Source organism: Fukomys damarensis, unplaced genomic scaffold (assembly GCF_012274545.1).
Source record: "Fukomys damarensis isolate Sample0158 unplaced genomic scaffold, DMR_v1.0_HiC HiC_scaffold_31, whole genome shotgun sequence".
Taxonomy (NCBI): domain Eukaryota; kingdom Metazoa; phylum Chordata; class Mammalia; order Rodentia; family Bathyergidae; genus Fukomys; species Fukomys damarensis.
In genome coordinates, this window is record NW_022900943.1 from 24,612,704 (window position 1) to 24,623,034 (window position 10,331).

A 10,331-nucleotide genomic window follows, 5' to 3' on the forward strand; every position below is an offset into this window, starting at 1 on the left:
CTCAGCATTTCGGTGGCCCGCCTTGCAAGTGCAAGGACCCGAGTTCAATCCCCAGAACCGATAAAACAAAATAAAATGAAGCCCATGTTGAAATTTCATTGCCACTGTCACAGTATTAATAAGTGGAACCTTTAAGAATTACAAGGACTCTGTAAAGGTTGCATTCCTTAATAATGTCTTTGGGTGTGAGCTTACTCATGCCAGTAGTCTAGTCCAGACATGTTCTCATTGCAATGGCCGAGAGGGAGAGAGCAAGCCCAATTGTGCAAGTGCTTTTCAAGATATGTTTGTACCACAGCAACTTTTATCTCAGTTGGCCCCAGCAAGTCACAAGACTAGATGTACAGTCAAAGGGTGGGACAGAATGCCCTACTTTTAACCAGAGAGGGCTGCCAAGTTAATATGCAAGATTCACAGATATGTAAAATAATGGAAACTTTATGGAATCAGAAAACAAACAAATATGTTTTATGGTGAGTAATAATAAGTACAGTAAGAAAAAATAAAGCAGGATAGGAAAGTAAGAAGTAGATATAGGGATGGGGGAATGGTGCTATTTTTATTGGACATTTGAGAAAAGTCTCTTTGATTAGGAGATATTTGAGGACAGACTTCAAAATAAGGAGGGACCAGGCTGGGGATTTAGCTCAGTGGATCTGCCACCTGCCTTGTCAAGCCCAAGGTCCCAAATTCGATCCCCAGTACCAAAAAATAAAAATAAAAATAAAAATAAAAAGGAGGGACCATTTGAAGGAATTTGAGGAAGAAAATGGAAAAATAATAATTTTTAAAAGAAAATGGAAAAATAATAAAATAGGGAATAAACATGTAAAAGTGAAGAAACTTGCGAAGAATTATGCACTTATATTCCCATCAACCCATGATAGTTTCTATGTATTTATTAAATGCAATGGAACCACACATCTTAATTTTGCTGCTCATACTGTGTACAGGATCCACAGAGTCAATATTTCAACCTGAGTCAGTCATTATGTTTGTCTTTTCTTATCAAATGTATTGGCGAATTTTATGCAATGAGAGAAAAAGTTCAATTTGCACCAGGCGTGGCCTTTAAAAGACAAGAGTGCCTGTAACAACCACATTCTGGGAAGCTGAGGCAGGTGGATCACAAGTTCAAGCCCAGCCTGGGCAACTCAGTCACTTACTAAGACCCTATCTAAATATAAAAAAGGATGGGGGTATGACCCAGGATGCAGACCCTTGGTTTAATTATCAGTGTCAAAAAACAAAACAAAAAAAAGATAAAATGGAATTGTAGACCTAAATCTTTTGAACTTTCTCAGAGACCAGTGTAAAAGCTTGACATACCCAGTGAATAGAATTAAGCTTTCTCTCTTTAAACACTGGGGCACTAACAATATAATGTTGGAAAGGGGTTGTATTCAATATCACAAAGTTGCAAACAATTTAGTTTCTTTAAAAGGAATGAATTTAAAAGCTATGAATCCACATGAAAAGCATGAAATCCTTAATATGCCATAATTAATACTCAAATGGGACAGAATCCAGCTCTGTAGTAAAAATATATCCTGTAAAATGTCATGAACTAACAATACTAATTTTGAATTTATAATCTGACATTTAGTTACAAAGATACTTGGAGTATATTTCTATAAAATTTATAATAATTAATTTATAATCATTTTTAAAGTTTGTCTTAAAATTCATAATTACTTCAGTTAGAAGACATATTTGAAGGGATTATACATATATATGTATATATATTATATTATATTATATTGTTTCTTTTAGCAGTGGGAAAATACTATGATTACTCTCACAGAAGAGATTTTGGGTCATTATGCTTGTGTTCCCTGGGAAACAAGGTTTTATAAAATATGCACAATGAAAGAAACTTAGATATTAACAGATGTTACTTAAAAGTGAAAATAAAATTGATTCAAATAAAAACACATTAGTAGCATTCATGAGGCTCAAAGATATCAATAACCTTATGATAAATCTATGTCTGTCTGTGAATTCCTTGCACAACAGACAAATGCTGCCTCTACACAACATAGCAAACACTACTCTTTAAATTACCAAATCATAGGGTAACTTGTACAGCACAGCTGTGCATGTGCAGGTGTCTATCGATTCGGAGTGGGAATTTACTGTTACCTCATAACCCCACATATGTGGTTATAATATGAATAATGGTGCATCTTTTCCAGATATACAGAAGTACATAAACTTAGGAAACAGTTTCTTTTATAGTTGGTCAAGCATTTCTTTATAGACTAGTGTATCTCCATGCTGAGACATAAACTGTGATTAAGCAGTCAGAGAATAAGAATATTTGGAAGTGAGTGCTTCATTTATACGTGGATCAGTTAAAATTCTTGCCAGGAAAGATGTTATATTGTGATGACAAAAGTATATAATACAACAAGAAAAATTTAAGTACTTAAAATAACTAAAATTTTACATTTATTGTGTTAACAAATCTCCATTGGCAATGAATGTCTATCCTAATAATGAAGCTGTGTGTTTGAGTACTCAAGTGTTCATATGAACATCATTTTCTAAATAAAATTATACAAGAGTAAATATGAGTTCAAATTTTCTGGCAATCCTTTTTATAAGTAGAACTTATTTTCTATACATGACTTTTAAAGTAACTTTTATTAGACATCCTAGTTAATTTTCTATGCTATAATTAACTGTCATAGACTGGGAAATTTATAAATGATAAAGGTTTATTAGCTCATGGTTCTGGATGCTAGGAAATCCAAGAGCATGGGAGAAGCATCTAGTGAAGGTCTTCTTATCGCATGACAATATGGTGGAGGATAGCACATGGTAAGATAGAGCAAGTATACTAATTCCAGTTTCTCTTCCTCTAGTTTAAAGCCATTAATGCCAGCATGGAAACCTCAACTTCATAACCTCATCGAATCCTAAGGCCTCATTTTCAAATTCCATTTAGGGATTAGGTTTTCAACACATGAACTTTTGGGAAACACTTTCAAATCATAACATTATCTCTTAGGTGGACAAAAACAAGTTTTATCATTAAAACCTAAATTCACTCAGCTTTTCAGAATTTTAATCTTTTTTTGCTTTTCTGTTGTGTTTTTTTGTTTTGTTTTGTTTTGTTTTGTTAGAGACAGGCTCTCGCTATGTAGTCTAGGCTGGTCTTGAACTATGTAGCCAGGATTGGACTTGAACTTGAGGCTCTTCTCCTACCTCAGCCTCCCAAGGTCTGGATTACAGACATTCACCATCATGCCCAGGCAAGAATTTTTTTTATCTTTTTTTATAGCTCTACGATTTTGATACCAACCACCCCTTCTTCCTAAAAATCCTTGGATTTCTGTGTCACTGCACTCAGGCTTCTGTACTACTATCTTGCCCCATATTGTGGCTTCTCCCTAGATGAGAATGTTTCTTTACTATTCAGTCCTTATTCTTCTGCTTTCCTTTCTCCACCTTAACTCCAAAGTGTCATCTGTACAATGGGCATCACTGGTTACTTCTGCATAGGAAGCCCTCAAGTTTCCCTCTCTTGTCCTGGACTCACATTGGAACCCCATTACTTAATTTGTAACCACTGCTAGACATTTCCTGCTGATTTTTAAAATATATTGTATCCTTGATATTGCCCTTTTGATTTAAAATCTCGTGGAAACCACCAAAACTGAACTCCACATCACCTCCTGTAAAACAGTGCTTTGTTTTCACTTTCCAGGAACTTAGAATAATACTCTTATTTTATTTACCTCATCCACCAGAGTTAATCAGTCTCTGAGGCTGGAAAATTCCACCTTTATAACCTCTAATATATCTATGCCTTTCTATTCATTTAAACAGTTATGTCCAATTGATATCTACAATCTGAGCCTAAACACAACTATTTTCTATTTAATTCTGGGATTTTCCTAACCTACGTACTCCATTGTGGTCATTAGTTCTTACCTGTATGTTCCCATTTAATTGTTGTAGCAAACCCATTGCAGAGGGTAGGCAAGGCAGAGGGACGGGGGCTGGCCTTAAAATTGCACAAATGGGCTTTATAGTAGCAACACTGCATACAGGGTCCTGCAGCCTTCAGGTCACTTAGTGGCTCACAAATGAAAGAAAGAAAACAGAAATGGGAAATTGAAACAGTGGTCAATATTCAAAAGTCCAAATTGGCAGAGACTGTATTTCTGGGAGATGTCTACATCCTTTCGAAATCAAGACAGACACATAAACGAGGAGGCTGGATAAAGAAGAAAAAGCAAAGTTATCAGTGGATTCTACTGTTGGTGCGCTACCAAACTCACTGCTCCTGTGCCCACCTATCTTCTGTGTCTTTGCCTTGGACTTCCTAATACTTCACTGCTGACTGTTATTGACCATTGGGTCCCTGACCCTTGGATTCATTACCTATACATAGACTGGCAGTTGCTGCCCGTCCTAACAATCTGTTCTCTGGCCCTGAGCCTGTCTTTTCTCCACAGCTATAATTTACATTTCCTCCCTTTGATAGCACTGCTTCCCTTACTGAGCAAACATTTCCCTTGTCACAGATTCCCCTGCTCATAGCAATAAGCACACACACACACACACACACACACACACACACACACACTTCTTGATTAAGTGGTGAAACAGTAGAAAGTATGCTCCAAAGTATAAAGGGGTTGACTTAGCAAAGAGACAAGTTTGGAAATCCATGGGCCTGCCAGCTGATACACAGATTTCCAAAAAGGTTGCTGGTTGGCTGGTCTCTGTGTCTCCAAGTTCTGAGGATGTAGAATAATGGAGTTGGTTCTGGCATCTTTGAGGTGGTGAAATGATATAGATTCTGCCAGTGCCGGTGAAAATGTGGTCTGGATTCAGGTGCTGCTCATGAGTGTTACTACTGGCTACTTGAGACTGAGAGGTCAGGGGAGAACTCCATCAACAGATTGATGGATAAAGAAAAAGTGGCATTTATAAACAATGGAGTACTACCATACCACAAAGAAGAATAAACTGGAGGCATTCATAGGCAAATGGATACAACTTGAGAATATAATGCCAAGTGAAATAAGTCACACACACAAGATTAAATATCACATAGTTTCTCTTATATGAAAAATCTCTATATATGTATGTGTGTATATATATATATATATATGATAGACAAATAAATAGTATAGAGACTTTTTTTCAAATAGATAGGGGAACAAAAGATGGAGGGAGGGAAGGGAAAGGGGATTGATAAAAAGAATTGAAGGGGGAAAATGAGGATGGGAAGAGGATCAAGAGTTAGAAGGAGCAGGGATGGAGGGGAGAGGTTAGAGAATGAAAAAAACGAATTAAGATGTATACATGCACAAAGTTTGCACAATAAATGTAATCAGCTATGTACTGCAAACTTATACTAATAAATAAAAATTAACTCTGATTAGATGATATTTGGGCACAAAACTAAATGAGAAGGAATCAGCCCTGTAAAAGGAGCTATGTAAAAATCTGAGATTAGCAAGTACTGACAGTCTTCAGGATTTAGGATCCTCTTTATCTGAGAAGAGGCCAATCATTTTAGATATTTATAGCCAGAGAAATATGCTTATAAATCCCTTATATTAAATCCTTCTTTCAAGCATTTTTAATGGAGACCATGGAGCAATTGATATTTTCATACAATAAGGGACTATATTTAAATATGTTTCCTTGAATATTAAACCAAGTGCCTTCTGCAGGATATTAAAGCATCATATAAAATCTCTTCACACTCAAGTTCATCTTATTCTCTGGGGTACTTCCTAGTTGACCTCATTAGCAAACCCTTTAAAGAATTACTTTTAAAACAATTACGGTTTCATGGGAACATATACAGGGAAGTTCCATGTACATTTCACCCAGTTATCCCCAATGGTAACAACTTAAATAACTATAACTCAATGTCAAAACAAATAAATAAAGATGTCAGTAACAACCCTGACACTTAGATCCCACTAGCTTTGTTTGCACTTCTCTCTGTAGTTGTATACAATTTTATATAACCACTCCTGCAATCATGACATAGAAGTGTACCATAAAGAAGACCCTTTCTTGCTAATCATTTGTGGCCACACCTACTCTTTCTGCTCATACCTAACCTTTGACAACCATTAATATACACTGTTTCTATATTTTATTTCAAGAATATTTGTTTGGTTCTGGGGATTAAGTCCAGGATCTCACACATGTTTGGTAAGTGCTCTACCACTTAATTACAACCCCAGCTCTATTTCAAGAATATTTTAAAAAATAAAATCATACATTTTTATTCTACAACATAATTCCCCTGAGCCCCATCCCAGTTGTTGAATGCATGGGAAGTTGATTCGGTTTGTTTACCGAGTAGTATTCCATAGTATGGATGTACCACCATTTGTTAACCATTCATCAGTTGAAAAATATTGGGTTCTTTCCAGATTTGGTTATTACGAATAAAGCTGCTATGAGCATTCATATATAGATTTTTGTGTGAACATAAGTTTTCATTTCTTGAGGAATAAATGTCTAGGAGTACATTTTCTGGTTCATATGGTAAGCACATGTTTAGGTTTTGCAGAGAACTGCCTATTGGCTAGATTGGCTGTATTATTTTACAATCCTACCCCCAAAACATGACTTATCTGGATTCTTCACATCCTCACCAGCATTTTGTGTTATCACTTAAAAAAAAGCCATTTTGAGGGGGAAAATATGGTAAGATATTCTGATATCTCATAATTTTCATTTTCTTGTTGGATAATGATGTTGAACATGTTTTCACGTGCTTGTATGCCATCTGCACATACTCTTTGGGAAATGTCTGTTTATGTCTTCTGGCAGACATTTAAGAGTTCACATTCACCTCTATAAAAATTCTCCAACAAGGTTGGGACCATTCTTATAAACTTCAGTTGTCTCTAATCTTAGGGAGAGCAATTGGTCCACATGCATGCATAGTTTTACCAAAGAGATATAAAATAATAATATAATGCATTCCTTCTCTGTTTAGAAGAACAAATTAAAAAATTAAACTTCAGAGAACAGAGAAAATACATGTTACCAAAAACCCTGATAGAGAAAACTTTTGTAAATAGCAAAACTTACAAAATGTCACAAAATAAAATGGCTTCTGCTGACTCTAACAGCAATCTGCTTTGTTGAATTCAGAATTAACAGACACTGGAGGTACTAACCGTTGAATGAGGCATTTGGTCTTATCCTGAGATAACAGGGCACATCAAGACCCTGAGCTCCAAAATTCTGTAAACCACATGGTTATAAAAGTGTCAAGATGAAAAGAACCATTGTTAACATTTGCTTTCTCAGCCCTGAACACCTCCCCCTTCCTATGGGCTAGGATCGATAGCTAGGTGAATCTTAAAGTTAAACTCCTCTAACTACAAAGATTTACTACATCTGGGTTGAAAGTTAACTGTCTTGTGACCATGATTTGTTATCAGTAATGTGAACTGAGAGAATAAAATGTAACCACTTGAATGAGATTAAAGCTGTAAAAGCCTATAAAAGGAGTTGTAACCCAGTGCGTGGTCAATCCCAGGCCCTGCTTTTAGGTGTGATCAACCTTTGTCAACAAAATAAACTTTTTTCTTGTTTTACTTCCATTCTTCTTTTCCATGTCACTTACCAATTCCTTCCATAATAGCTCCACTAACTAGAGATTACTAATAACATTTAATAACCATATTTCTATCTTCTATATATTTTTTGCATGCTCACCAACAATGTATAGACTTGGTATGATACTATTCTTACCTTGTTTCCTACAGGCATGTTTCTGACAACCTTCCATATTAATATAGATCCTCATTATTTTAATATCTGTGAAGTAACCCATTGTACATGTATCTACTTAACTAGCTTCCCTGTTGATGGATATTTAACTTATTTTTATTTTTTTGCTATTATAACAAATCTTTAATGAATATCATGACTAGCTTTTGGGATTTTTATAATTATGTTCTCAGATTAAATCACTAGAAAAAGCCATATGTATTTATATATATAATACACACACACACAAATTCATATACACACACATCAATTTGTGGATGTTTACAAACTCCCTTTTTGAAAGATTTATGGTTCTACCTGCCCTGCCAGAGTAGGGTTTCTGACAGGTTCTCATCTTTGCTTGTATTCCCCTTCCAACAAATTTCTCTTTTTTTTTCTTTTCTTTTAGAGATTGGAAAACATAAATTCAAGTAATCTTTTATTGTTTATAGCTTTTAAGCTTTAACTGAGACAGGGCTTCTTAATGTCAGGTCATTAAATGTTCTCTAACATGGGCAACATCCTCTAAGATTCTTTTCAGGAATGTGGTCTGCTTCAGTGGCTTTGTATTCTAGCTGTCTAGCCTACAACTACAATTTTGACATGGAATGAGGACTGATAAGGACAAGACAGAACATTAGTGATTTATACTTGTGGACAGAATAATTATGATTTGAAGGAAAAAAAAACACTAAGGTTACTACCAACATCCTCAAACCCCACAGATGGTGTGTAAACCAAGCATAAAGCAGCAAGCCCTACAGTACTTGCAAAAGTTAGATATTTACTGTAAGTTGGATATTTTTGCAGTTGCAGTTCGGAGTCATTTGAATTCTTTTTTCCTTCTTCATTTGATCAAGCTATGAATGCTATAGCATTTTAATTATGATCTGGAGAAAAACATACAGTATTCCCAAATTTGAAACCTGAGCTATTTGTAGTCCTTGGTTTAATTTTCAAGGCCCAAAGGAAATCCGTGTTAATGAATGTACCTAGCTTTTACAGGATGACAATATATTTTTGCCTACAAACTTTCTTAGATGGATTAAGCAAGACAATAACTGGATATAAAATAGTACATTTTAGTAATTAATAGTATGTTTAGTAATTAGGTGTTCAAGATTTACCACCTAACACTGAATAAAGATTAATTTACAATATACATTTTATTTCTTTCTACCTTCCTTAGCATATTTTTTTCACTGCTGTTTTACGAATTAACTGCTCATACTTCTAAGTTTTTGGCAGCATCTCTCCCCTCAATTCCACAGAATTTTCCTGGATTACAGACAACTACTATGAAGTGTTTTTAAGCTATTTAAATGTAACTGTTCTTATAACTTTAAATGTATAGTAGTAGATATAACTGGAATTTTGTAACTAATGCACATTTGGTTTCTTATTAATATAGTAGTTAAATACCTTAGTATAAGGGCTTTATCTTCCCTGACATTTTAGCCTCTATTAGTTTCTCTGTATAGATTTCTAGCGTTGTTAGCCAACTGCAAGACAAGGAGGTGGAGTGCTTCGAAAGAGTTGAGTCAGAAGGACCAGGCCTCAAGTTCTGTGTGACTTTGGTCAAATTCCTAATATCTCAACTTTGTTATGTTAGTGATCATGAAGTTTCACTGGAAATCCTAGAAACAGCCTTCAAATAAAAAATTATATGAAAATAATTCATAAGTTTATGTAAATTTATGTAAATGAAAATGGGCATTGTACTTACAAAGGCAAACTGGAAATATTTGATTTTGAAAAACATGCTGACGGTGCACAAAATGCAGTAAAATGATACAGCAAATAACAGAAGCCCTCATTATTTATTTACCGTGAGGAGAAAACGCTCAAAGTACTCTCCTATATCTGAAGTTCTTATGATGAGTAATCATAATTATCTAATTCTCACATCTACCGTCTCAGACTTTTGGGGGCTACTTCTATACAATCCCAGGTGTGGCTGCAAAACCTCTAATTTTTATTTTAGGTCAGGTGTGAGGTTCTAGGACCTCCCTGAAGGGCCCTCCGCAGTTTCCAGATTGGATAATTCGGTATCACAGCGAACCGTGCCACTATTTGGAATGAAAGAGGACCATAAATGACTTGACCAAAAAGGGTGCCAATCGCAGTTGCAGGGAAGGGGCATGGAATTCCATTCTCGAGTTGACTCTTGATCACTTCGCCCACCCGGATTTGCAGCCGGGCGCTAAAGGCATCCCCAGGGTGAGTGGGTGGGCACAGGCAGGCACCCAGCGTGGGGTAGGGAAGGGCTCGGGATCTGAGGAGGTAGAGTATGGCACGCTCCGACGGACCCCTTGCCGAGAGCCTTCAGCCTAACAGAAGAGAGAGTTGGAGTTTGACCACTCCTGACTTAGGGGCAGACCCTCCAGCTCGCGGTGGGCGGGCACTGTCTCCTTCTCCCGGGGTGGGGAGGGACTGTCCCGTGGAACAGTTAGCACCGCGCCCCCGCCCAGCGCAAACACCGGGTCCATATTCCGTCTTGGAGCTCCCTGCCGGGCCCCGTTGCTAGGCGACAGAGGAGGAGGCGGGGGCCGACGGGAGAGGCG